This window comes from Ischnura elegans, chromosome 5 (assembly GCF_921293095.1).
Source record: "Ischnura elegans chromosome 5, ioIscEleg1.1, whole genome shotgun sequence".
Taxonomy (NCBI): Eukaryota; Metazoa; Arthropoda; class Insecta; order Odonata; family Coenagrionidae; genus Ischnura; species Ischnura elegans.
The window spans coordinates 46,877,940-46,890,805 of NC_060250.1; the positions used below are offsets into that span (position 1 = coordinate 46,877,940).

Sequence of the window (12,866 nt, forward strand, 5' to 3'; positions counted from 1 at the left end):
ATACCTCTTATTTCTAAATTCAGAGAAGATTTGATTCAATTTCACGCGGAGGAATTGGTTTGTTGTTAATTTTTCTGGAATTTTTGACCTGAATTGCTGATCCTTGACCTAGTAGAATTCCATTTTAACTAGGAAAAATAACTACTTTGCTTTAATTAATTAATACACAATTTAAAATTTAATCGTCGACTATTTTTAAATTCACTGCATCATTTTCAAAACTAGTGAATACTCTATTGAAACCAGTGGACGACTAAATGTTAAATCGTAAAAAGAAAAGTTCCTATTTTTCTTTACTTAATCATATTTTAATAATATTTCTGAAATCTAAATTTGAACGTTATTACTCCGTAATCGTGTGCACCGAATATTTTCAATAATTAGCAGAGAACGGTCACAGCGAGGAATGCAAAAGATTTCAGAATTTTCTTAACACTAGGAATACCGGACTTGACACCCCCCCTAGAACTACCGAATGGAGTCATTTTGACTCCTACCATATAATTGTTTATTTTTGCAGTTTATGTCTGTTTTTATTGAAACATTGTATTAGTTAATCATTTTTGTTGATTATTGCGATATTTCTGACGTCGTTTTAACAAAAAAATATAATTTAAAAAAATGCGAAATTCGACATTGTTGCTTTGAAATTCTTTTTTCTTACATGTTATGTTGTTTTAATAGAATGTTAATAGAGGAATTGGATAAAACAGCAAACGTAGACTTTTCAACACATTTTATGATCAAAAATATTACTTAGGCTACATGGAAGTTGGGAAGATAATTAAGGGAAGTTAAAATTAAGTAAAGATTAATAAGGGAAAATAAAGCGAACAAATTGCTGTTGATGCGCCACGCATTTGTCTAAGGTGCTTTAGAGTTCAAGCATTGTCCACAAGCATTTTCATTGCCCACACAAAGACTTTTGGCAGGTCATACAATTCCCAACTGATCGATTATTTTTGCACTCTGGTTTTGCCTGGATGTACTTATTTTGTAGAAACCCGTCAGAAGAATCTGCGGCATTGGACACGCAACGCTTTTATTCACATCTAACATGAGGAGCCAACTCTGTTATGAGCTTTTTCTAAAACGTCTTGGGCGAAATGTTTTAGGTAGTCTCATTGCACACTATCCATGAATACCTGCTGAGTCGGGAGTATTTTCCAACGAGTAGATAGGCTATCACTGAGTAGACGTTCTTGTGGTATATTTGTGATTTCATCTCTTTTGGTTCTTCTTTTCTCTTTTATTTACCTTTCCCACAATGCTAGTACCGTGGATTTTTTGCTGTTCAGCGAGTTTGACTGGGGTAAAGGAATTATATACAGTAACATTTCGCCCTTTTTCAGAAAGGGTTGCAATAGCTTCAGTACTAATAAACGGCAATCTGCATGAAGTGAATTACCTTTTCCAACATAAGGGAAGGCGTTTGCAAGATATTTGCTATCCTTGTCAACAGGTAGCCAATATTCATGGGCGTATTTGTCCGGATTATAAGGAATGCACAGAGTAAAATATGCCTTATTATACTGGGAAAAAGTTGTGCATCAATTATAATGTACGGACCAGGTTTGTAACAAGCAATGTAATTCTCTATGAAACTATCGTACACTATTGAAAAGAGGGCAAACTTAACAGTTTTGAGCCGATGGAATCGATTAGATTTCGCATCAAATCTTAGACATTGCAAAATGTTAACAAACCTAGTCGTTCGTTGCAGAAAAAGGTATTCCCCAGTCGTTTGACCAAATACTCTCAATAGAGTGATCATTTGTACCTGATATTCCACGTGCATAAAATATGGCTATACATGCAACTAGCTCCACATCGGAAAGAGTAAAATATTCGTAATTTTGCCTGCGTGGTTCCACAATTGTACATCGCTTTATGTGAGTCAGTATAAACGAATCGATAAATAATCGTAGATAATACCTTTTTTGTAACTACCTATGAAAGGGGAAGTAAATGTAAATTACTGCTTATATTTTGCACGCGTTTTGTCTGAATCTTCAGACTCGATAGAAACGTTTTGAGGAATAAAATCCTCGACTTCGTCACAGCCGAAATGATCTTTTGTTTCGCGTTCCGATTCACCTTCCGGTATAGGACTTAGGTCATAGCATAGATAGGACTTCTTCACGCCTTCGACTACTTCTTCTAGCCATACTGCCAGTCAGGAAGAATGATCCTTGCTTCATAGGAGTTTTGCAGTCCACTCGAGAATTCACTGGATTCACTAATGCAAAGGACAGCGCACGGTTTTCCTGTGCGGCACCCGGCAGCCAGCGCTGTCAGAACATGATAGGACAGTAACTTTATTTCATTCTACTGGTTTATTTTCCTGGTTCATCAGTGTATCAATTTTTCTGGGGAATCAGTATATCAGAGGTACTTTTAGATATTTGAAAATCAACTTCCACGCAGTCAAGGCTGAAATAATAGTGCTGCAGAGCAATACGCAATATTAGCGGGCGGCGGCAAAGGTGGGCGGCGAGAAGGAAAGGGTAAGGGAGAAGGGGCACACACGACGTATTATAAACACATGATTTTGAAAATGCTATGAATTGCATATTCACCACTTTATTGAAAGGTAAAATAATATCAGGACATTCACATAGTTTGAAGATCCAAACACAGACCCGTAAAATAAGAAATGCTTTCAAAGTCTCGCAAATATGGGCCAAAAGGAAAATAATTGTATATTCAAGCCATTGATTGATTTCAATTAATTATTATTAACATAAGAAGAGATAAATACTTGAATAAATATTACTATTTGGTGAAAAGACAAGCAAAATACATTAGGGAGTCAAAATGACTCCCTTTGGTAGTTAAAGGTAAATTTTGAAAAACGTGCACTATTTTATTTTCTAGAATTATTTTAATCGCAAAGCCTTATTTTTTGTCAAAAATGAATAAAAGTCACGGAATTTCAGGCTGGAATTCGGAAAATTTAAGACAGGACAGAGAAATAAAAATGGCGAGGAGTCAAAATGACTCCATCGGTAGTTCTAGTGAAGTTTCTTAAGTGAATGCTTCAGTGGATTGATTCATTGTCACGGCGCTGGCATTGCCTGACCTACAAATTGCATTAATTAAGTCAGTATTTCACTTCTACTTTAGGTATTTTTTATATTTTCCTGCCCATGTCAGCAACACCTATTTACTAGAGGCCTCGCACTAGGATTAGTCTTTATGCTGGAGCAGAGCACTGGGTGAATAGGAGAACGCATATATCTCCTGAGTAAGCAGAAATTTAATTTAGTTTATAATTATATTTTTTGGCCTTCTATGAATAAAATTTATGGATAAGCTGGAATTTATATCAATAGTTGAAGTATATCTATCATATTTTATGCCGAATGGAATATGTAACGTCATTACGATATTGCTTTCAAAATGTAGTGGCGTATATCAACAATACAATGTTACCAGTATTTTCAGAACATGGCCCGTTGCCGATGCCTGGATTCTTCGAAAGATAGTTATTGTTTTAAAAGTTTTCTATAGTCAATGATTTAGAGACAATAATGGTATTTTTTATTTTCACTAGACGTACGAACGAAAATGGCAAGTTATATTTTCCTTGCTTTAGCTTATTGTTAACTTTTGCCTTGACCCTGATTACAAAAATATTCTATAATAGATAATAAATGTGCAAGTGAAGCTCTAATTAAAATTAATGTTAAATATAAGTTCAACTGAAGAAAAAGTATTACGGAGATGGCTGCCCCTACCGGGTAGGATTTTGAAGGTTTTTAAATTTTACCCCAATGGTGAATGTGGAAGGAAAAGACTAATAAATGATTCACACGTTTTAATGAAAGTTATTACCGTATACTTCGTCAGTTTACCGGAGATATAATACCTAACTATGATTTCCAGTGTCATTAGCGATATGTTATAAGTTGGAATCGTGATTTAAGTCCAGGATTGTAGCGGGCATTGAAATCTCCTACGAAATGGCTATTATGAATAGTTTATAATGGCATGATAGGCGATTGAGCGTACGAGAGTAGCATAAGATCGCAAATATGAGGAAGTATGTGACGAAGAATAATATTTTATTGTGTTTTAGGTTTATTGCAATAGCATTCTAGAACCACAAATCAATGAACAAGAATTCACCTCCCGGATTTCAAGGTAGTAACGTGACCTTTACTTGAAAATAAAAGGCATATCCTGAAAAAAACTCTATTCTTCATTAACAGTTCATATTTTATTCGTCATGCTGTAGAGGATGATATATCTATCCATTCTTTAGGAATTTAGTTTCGTCATCGACCATTAACCAAGCGGATATAAGTTTTCTGAACTTTTCCGCTAAACTCTTCTGTCAGAAAACGCTGCATTCTTCCATAAGTCTCCAGTTGATCGCGCTTCAGCTTTTTCCTCAAATACCGTCTTCTGCTATTCATTTATTCCATTCCTGCTCATTGATATTTTTATACGGGAAATCTATTGTCTAAAGTCTTAGATATTGGAGGGAAGTAAGGGATGGATTTTGAGTAACGATTTTTACATTTGAGATGCATCGAGGAGTGGTAAATACTGTAACATCTACATTTTTGAACCTGAAAATGTGAAGCTGAGTTTTAAATAGGTCAAAGCGTCAAAACACGAACGGTCAAGCGTGAATGGTGCATCCTCTTAATAGTAATTCAGAATTTTAGATCCTCGGCCGGACACGCTAATTAATTTTAGTCCTATGTAAGTACTTGGGGTGGTTAGGATTTTGGGATGAATGCTCAATTATCTTTGTTGAGAATGGGCACCCCTGTTATAACGTGAATTTCAACGGAAATCTACCTCGCTTGCTATGCTTGGGAGATTACCGATGTCGCACCACTAAAGAGATTAAATACTTTTCTCGTATTGAGAAACTTGCTTTGCTTGCATTTCAGTCTGCTTGTTCCCTCGTCTCTTTCCTTGGACACACTTTCATCCTTCGTTTCGTGTCTCGCTGTTTATCTTCCTCCTTCCCCTCCTCTCCCTCTCCACCGACCCCCTCTCCCCCCGATCCCCTCCCGGCATCTCCCAGTCGTCGCTAATTGCTCCGCATGCGTCCCCCCGGCTACCTCCTTCCCTGGCACGCTGCCTCAGCCGAGCACGACCCCACTCCAACTCTTACCACACACTTTACCCCCCTCGCGAAGACCCCCCTTCGTGGCTGGCCAGTGGGATGGGAGGAGGAGAAAGAGGCAAGTGGAGGGACACTTGCGCGACCTTCCTCCTACCACCACACCTTCAGAGGCAGAAGACACGCGTGTTTGGTATCGCGGAGGAGCAAAGGGGTCTGAGGCTAGCCTTCTTCAATGATTCCAATAATATAAACTATTGGTGCAATCTTCTCGGGTTTCCCACCTGATGAGTTGTTTGTAGGCAGACGTTTCGATGGCTGCCACTGCTTTAACCCTCAAGCCCCGAGGACAATGGTAGAGGCAGGCTTCACCATAACTATCACTACTACAGCAACGACTTTTTGGTAGTAAATCAAATCTTCAGAGGCAAAATGCACACCTTTTTGGCAACGCAAGGGAATTTGTCGGATTTATGACTAAGCTTCCTCAATGATTTTAATTAATTGGAAACAAAATAATTAATTACTTAATTCAATAGGTTTATTATCCACCGATTGTTGTTAGTGAAGCGATTGGGCAAGACTTTAAGATTTTTAACCTTCAATTTTCTATCTTCACTACTGAGGTAAAACGCAACGTTTGGTAAATTATGAGAGTTTGAGGGATACTAGGATTCACATGCGGCTGTGTTTGTCCATTAGTTTGATTAATGGAATTTATTGCATAATTTTTCATCCCAAAGGACGGTGGAGATACGTGAGGATAGGTCCCTACTCCACTTAGCCACAAGTATGTGAATCTTAGTATTCCGGGGTCTGGTAGAGTGTTCTTCCCCCGTGCAATCTCGTAATGCAAGGATATTTTGGGGGGAAACCCCGAAGCTTTACCAGGATTTAATTTGTGACATGTCAACTAATAGCCGAGGGCTCAAGCCACTAGTCCACCTCTCCTATGATGTTATGATGGTTATCGATTATTGCTGCTCTTGTTGGTCGCTGACTGCCTATGCTCGCAGACGTTCAATATGAAAGTCCAGTATGAAAGCTCTCAACAAAACCTGCTATGGAGATATCCTGCTCAGCGCACCCTTGAGGAATCTGGGTTCAGAAGAGTGTGGAATTCTTAGCAGGGCATCTTATGGGCAATTCGCAGGGCTAAAATGCAGTAGTACACCAAACCACTGCCCTGAAGGTTAAGGTGGTACCAAGGAAACAAATTCGGCAATAGTTGATTCATAGCTCCTTCGTAATTATGTAGCTCATGGATTTAATGTTGAAGTAGGAGCCTGTTTGCGGTGACACGGAGAAACAAAGAAAATTCCAAATCGATTGGTCAAAATGTGATAGATATACAGGATTAATAAATCTACTAGTTTTATATTTTTTGTATTAATTGTCACACATATTCATTTTGATTTACGGGAAGGATATATCCGAAATGTGATCGAAATGGGATTGAGGAAGAGTAACTGGACTTTTCCATCGATTTTCAATATCTTTTAATGAATTTCAATTAAGTATGGGTCTAAATGTACGACTACACTATCGATTGTGATAAGATTAAATAATTTCGCTGGGATTCTGTCCACTCTTTCTTCCTTAGCCTTAATTCAAAGTACAAGTGGCTTAAGCTGTTGATTTCCTTCTCCAAATAATACGCCTCATCGAAATATTTGAGTCTGTCTTTATCTGTTTCGACTCCTTCCAATAGCTTTACTGCACGTCTTTTGTGGAACTGCGCCTTAGCGTCTGTCGGGTTAGTTGGTGCAGAGCCATCTGAGAGCCTTTCCCAATCGAACTTGTTGTGCGTTCGGCTGATTACGATTGCGCGTCTGAAAGCACTTTATTTTGTTTTAATTTGAAATAAAATAGTACACATAGAGCAAGACTGCCAATTAAAAGTGCACTTATAACAAAACAAATTTTAAACACTTAAGCTGATAACAATTTCAATTTATATAGTAACAAAACAAAACAAGAAACCGATTACAGTGTCCACAACTTCAGTATTTAGCAAGTTATATAGGCATTATGCGTATGCGAAAGTATATAGTTACTATAGGACCACATTGTCTATCGTCATAAGATTAAATAATTGCACTAGGTTTCTTTCCACTCTTCCTTCATTAATCATTCTTCAAGTTGCAAGTGTCTTAAGCTGTTGGTTGGTTCCCCAAACCTCATAGAAATATTTGAGTAATTGTCTTTATCTGTTTCGGCTTCCCCCAATATCTTAACTACGGCTCTTTTGTTTAACTGTGTCTAGCCAGTCAAACGACCATATTGACGATCATAATAAAATTAAATAAGATTTCTTTCCACTCCTTCTTCCTTAACCATCTTTCAAGGTGCAAAGGGTGGGGGATGGGCTCTCCCTGTCTCTCCCAATACTCCGTCCATGCCCCCCATTATCTTAACTGCGCCTCTTTGCGGTCCTGTACCCTAGCGCGTTAGTCGGTGCGGAGGCATCTGAGAGCCTTCCGCAGGGCTGCTGGTTGTGAGTTCGACTGATGGCGTTTTTCGCGTCGGACCACATTGTCGATCGTCAAATGATCGTAATTGCGCTGGGTTTCTTTTCCACTCTTTCATCCTTAACCATCCTATGGGCGAAGTATAACGTTCATTGTACTTGAATATATAGGTTTCGTACTTTTTTCGGACAAATTACCATTAAATATGGGGGGGCAGGCTCCCCATGGCTTAGTTACCCATTGTCTATCGTCATAAGATAAATTCGCTGGCTCTCTTTCCACTCTTTCTTTCTTAACCATCCTTCAAGGTGTAAATGGCTTTAGGTGTTGGCTACAACCTCCAAATCTCATCAGAACATTTGAGTCTGTCTCGACTCTCCCTAAAACCTTAACTGCGCCTCTTTAGTGGACCTGTGCCCTGGCGTCCGACGCGTTAGTCGGTGCGGAGCCATCTGAGAGCCTTCCGCAGCGCTGCTGGTTGTGCGTCCGTCTGATTGCGTGGGGATTATGAGGAGGAACGAGGCAGGGGGTGAGGGGAGTGGGTCGAGCGAGGGGCAGAGCCGGTGCGTGCCGCGCTGGGTGGGTGATAGGGAGGAGGAGTGGGTGAAGCGGTCTCCGGGGTGTGGGACGATGCGGAGGGGTCGGGAGGGAGCGGAGGGGCCGGCCGGTGGAGTGGGGAGGGCGCGGAGGCGGGAAAGACCGGGTGGGGGGAAGAAATGAGAGGCGTGCCGCGGCGTCCGCCGGTAAGGCTCTCTTCGGAGGACTGCGCCATTCGCATTGCCGCGTTCCTCGAGGAAGGAACTAACGTTTAAAAAAATACGAGGGGGGGTACCACCGCCTCTCTTTTGTTTTTTTGCCAGTGCTCCGTGTGCTTCTTGTCATCGTCTTTTTCTCTCCCGTCTCCAAACATCGAGTGGATTTTCGAGTCGATTTCTGTGGTTTTATTTGTTTTGGTTCCTCTGGTGGTGTGGAAGGAAGGCATTCAGCGCTTCTCCGTGGTGACGGAGGGAATAACGCCGAGAGGAAGGATTTTTTTTCGGTTCTGCTGCGCCGCGAAGTTGGGGGATACGTTTCGTGAGGACCAGTTTTGCACGCGGGATCATCATCATCTTCTTTTGGAGGTCCGGGAAGAGAGGAGCTGACATCTTCGTGAGGTGGCTGACGTTTGAAGGTTAGCAGCATGGATTTAATTGTGCCGGGATTTTTCAAAATCGCGCGCTCCGCCGAAGAAAGTTTGTGTTTCGTTCTCCTGGTTTGAAACGTTCGCGCTGTTTTGATCTATTCACTGAGTGGATGAGTTGTCGGTTTCACGCATCGTGCCCTGGTATCACTGTATCCCTTGAGCTCAAGGATGTGCTGTGAAGGAGGAATTATTTTTGGGGCTCCAATCGGTGTTGCGACGAGAGCGTTTCCATCCTATTAGCCGGCATTCAAATCCCGGGAGTTGCAGATAGTTTTTTTAAAGGAAATGTTCGATCCTAACTTGAGTGTTATATGGAAGCATATACAGTAACTCTATTAATAGAATGGAGCCATACGATTTTGGGCACCTTTCGTTGAAGAGCAGGTAAATGCCGACGCTGGGTTTCTATGCTAGGTTCAAGTGATCTAGGCTGTTTTTTTTGCTTCCACCTAATACTACATGTTATCGAAATGTTAGACTCTTAGTGTATGGAACCCAACCCAATATTGAAACGAAAGCATAATTGAGCGATGTTCTCAAGCCTAAATATCTAACCTAAGTTTCAAATTTTTTAATGACTCTCGATGCGAATGTCAATGTTGTCCTCCCGGAAAATATTATTTTCGCATGCACAGAGGTAGCATAAGCGATATATTTGAGGTCGCACACATTTGCGGTGGTTGAATTTGAATTTTTGGTGGAATTACAGAAATCTCTGACAAAAATATGCAATTCTGAACAGCTGTTTTTGGAATGGTTAGCTAAGAGCCAAAGAGTCTTTGAATGAAAGGGCTAGATGAATATTCCACTAAGTGTTTAAGGTAAAGGTAAAGTTTTTAGTTGATGGCCCACAGTGTGATAAAAATATTGGAAATATAGTGATTATTTTTGGGGCCTTGTTTTTAAACTATCAAATGTTCCTTTATGCGATCGTTTAAATTTTCTATTCTCAAAACTTTTCTCCGAAATTCATCAAAAATAAAATTTTCTCAGCTAAAAATTTAGAGGCATGACTAATAGTGCGTTCATAGTGCGTTACGTTCATTTTGTAAATGGCTTTTTCTTTAAGTTTGCTACCATATTCGTACTTAGACAATGCATATGCCTTTTATGATATTTGTTTTTTTAGTTTTTGCTGCTATATGCCTCCATATTTTTGAGTAACTGAACTATCGGAGTGCTTTTCTTCGACCCTTCGTACTTAACAGAACGGCCAGTTCTGATTTATTTACTGTGTCATAATTTTATTTTAACACCTGATAAGAAACGCTATGAACAATTACGCAGTATTTATGTTAATACATTTACCTTTTATTTTTGCTAGGTTTAAAAAAATAGTATCAGGTATTTAATCTGGGTTAGAACGCTTGATCCCTTTTACGCAGAACTTCTCCGGTGACCCATGACGATTGCGCCGATGAGTTCGGAAAGGTATACTTTGTTTTCAGTAGAGCTGTTGTGTTCGGAGGAGGCTGCAGATTGCCATACTATAGTTTGGAAAGATAAAAATACGCTCAGACCTTTGATTTTACAATTTAATTTAACAGCTTGCATCATTCTTGTAACGAAGTCATGTAACCTTTTTTGTGAAGCGTCAGCACTGTTAGAATGTCTTGTTTCCTACCTTTTACGGCTTCAGGATCGACTTCGCATTCGCTCTTCACGCAATCCAGTGAGGCTTGTTTACGTTTTCATCGTGAGTACTCCTCCCATACCAGCACACGGAATACATTGACAAATTACAAAACTTCGTCAAAGCGTAAAGATGACATCAACTCGTTACCTCATCACCTTTATTTAGCCGTGACACATAGATACTCCTGCCTTTAGGGATCATTGTGCATCTTAATTTTTCAGTTAACCTTCAACTTTTTTTGGTCTTCGGTCGAAGTTTTTAGTGGTGTCAGAAGCAGCCTTTTTATTCCTTCGGGCCCGCCCGCTTTGCCGTCCAAATGAGTGACAATCTGTCATCGCAGCGACCCATTGGCAAGAATTGCGTGAATCGTGATTTGGCGAACTGCGTATTTCACTCTCCGCGTCCCAGCGACTTCCCCACTTCCCTCACCCTGTTGAAGGAATTCTTGTCCGCTGCTCCTTATGCTCACACTGCTTTCTCAGTGCCGACCAAGCCTGCGACCGCGTGACGAGTTTGAGTAATGAGACTTGGCATTCGCTCGATCAATAGTCCATTTAATGTGTATCACCTAGCTCAGAGCAAAAAGTGTGTAGATTCAATAGGCATTCGCTGTGCGGATTGTTTTTGTTTCCTTGTGTTTGCAAAAACACTATCGTTATATAACGCGTGAAACAATTTTAATATCACGGCCTGTATATTGCGAATGAGATTACTGTATTTAATATTTATTGCATTGGAGGATAAAGATAGTTGTTGAAACATATCATATTTATCCATCTCTTCAATTTAAATGAAAATTTCTTGTTTCCCTTGTAGATCACATCATTGGAGCCAATAAGGTTGAGTTACCTTAGGATAAGGCCTTGAATGGATAATACATGTGGAAATTTCAGCGGGAAAAATCATTTACTTCAACTTGAACTCAAAGCCGTCAATTCCTGCCAAATCGCTTGTCGCCTAATCCTGTGAAATTTTTTTATTACTCTTTTGAATGGTTCATGTCTCCACTGGCTCGTCCGCTTTCGTTTCTTATAGGAATGGCCTTTAAAATCTAATCTAGGGTTGGCTAGCTTCTCAAATAGAAAAGGCATAAGGAATTTTCACATTAGATTGGCTGAATAGTACGCAAACATTAGTATTTCAACGAGTTATTATATAAATAAGTAAAAAACTATTCGATCTCTCACTTATTGCCAGCCGCAGGCAGGATTGGATTGTTTAGGGGAGAGCTCTCACTATACTTATCTTAGGGCATGTGGAATTCTCGAATTCAGGATCAGTTCATTTCCCTGGACCATTTCGAACTCCAAGGATTTTTGTTTGGGGGTGCTTGAAGGCTTCATCCAGGACTAGAACCTAGGACCCCCTCAATTAGGAGCCCAAGCCTCTGCTTTGGGCCAACCTAGTCCCAGTTATGTACTAAATGTAGTAAATTAAAACCCTTCAACAGAGCTTTATTCGTCTTGAGATTCAAAATAATTATTGTTTTATGACTTGGATGACATTGATTCGGATGCCGCAATTAGGCCGAGGGTTGCCAACATGTGACCTAAGGTGTTGACCGCTTTTTAAGCAAATAATTTAGATTTGGTAAATAATAAATAGTACTCAGTCTTCTTTTTGTCTGTGTGTTTCTGTTATTTGAGTTTATCCTTTAGAGAAAGCTCATCCATTTTTGTAGCGCTATATGCTTTCTCAGGCGTTGAAGTCTCTTAATTCTGTGGAGATGGCTGACTAGTTGCGTGAACTAGTGGTCCGTTGCGCCACACTGCGATCTCTATTGACTCTTCTGTCAACTTATCGGGCGTGTTGTGAAATCACTGTTTTTTTAGCATATATTCGTGACAGATGAGAAACACTTTCGATTTCTCCGAAGAAATATCCACGCTAGTGTTGCCGAAGAGATAGAGGAGTTATGTTTTTGGCGGCACTTAAGTGACTAGCCAGCCTATTGCGCCTCTGTGGTAAGAAACGATTTGTGCCCATGAAATATTGAGCACCGTGGTGTGTAAATTCATTTGGCCTATTCCATTACCTCCATCTGCTGACGGAAATTTTCCGGCTTTCGGATTGAAACGTAAAAGTGTTTTGGTTCGAAGACATATTCTTTCCCCTTTTCCAATTATTTTATTGCGTCTCACGTATTACGTATAGCTCATTAATAAGTGTAAATAAAAACTGAGGTTTATCAAATACGTCCTTATCACTAGAGTTGAGGAGAACCTTTAGAAGTAACTAATGTTTACTTTTTAGGATACTGTTAATTTGAACCGTTGGCTTTGAAAAACTAACAACAAAAGCGATACAAAAGGTACTTGTCACTTGAAATTTTTAAGAACCTTCAGTAGTGAACAAAATTAATTATAATTTGTTTGTATATCTAAGTACTTCATTCAAATATTCAATATTTGTAGCTGGATACAGCGATAAAATCACTGCAATCAAACCCAGTTAAATTTTTTAAATACTGTATTTTTCCATTTGTTAATTACG

General features: G+C 39.6%; 1 protein-coding gene across 2 annotated transcripts in view; it reads left to right on the forward strand.

Annotated features, from left to right (window-relative positions):
- Positions 1–8,315: 8,315 nt before the first annotated feature.
- LOC124158818 overlaps positions 8,316–12,866 on the forward strand; it is a 347,990-nt gene continuing 343,439 nt past the window's right edge. For both annotated transcript variants that reach the window (XM_046534159.1, XM_046534160.1), the window contains exon 1: positions 8,316–8,725. The gene's annotated coding sequence lies outside the window, so the exon portion shown is untranslated. The remainder of the gene's footprint in view (positions 8,726–12,866) is intronic.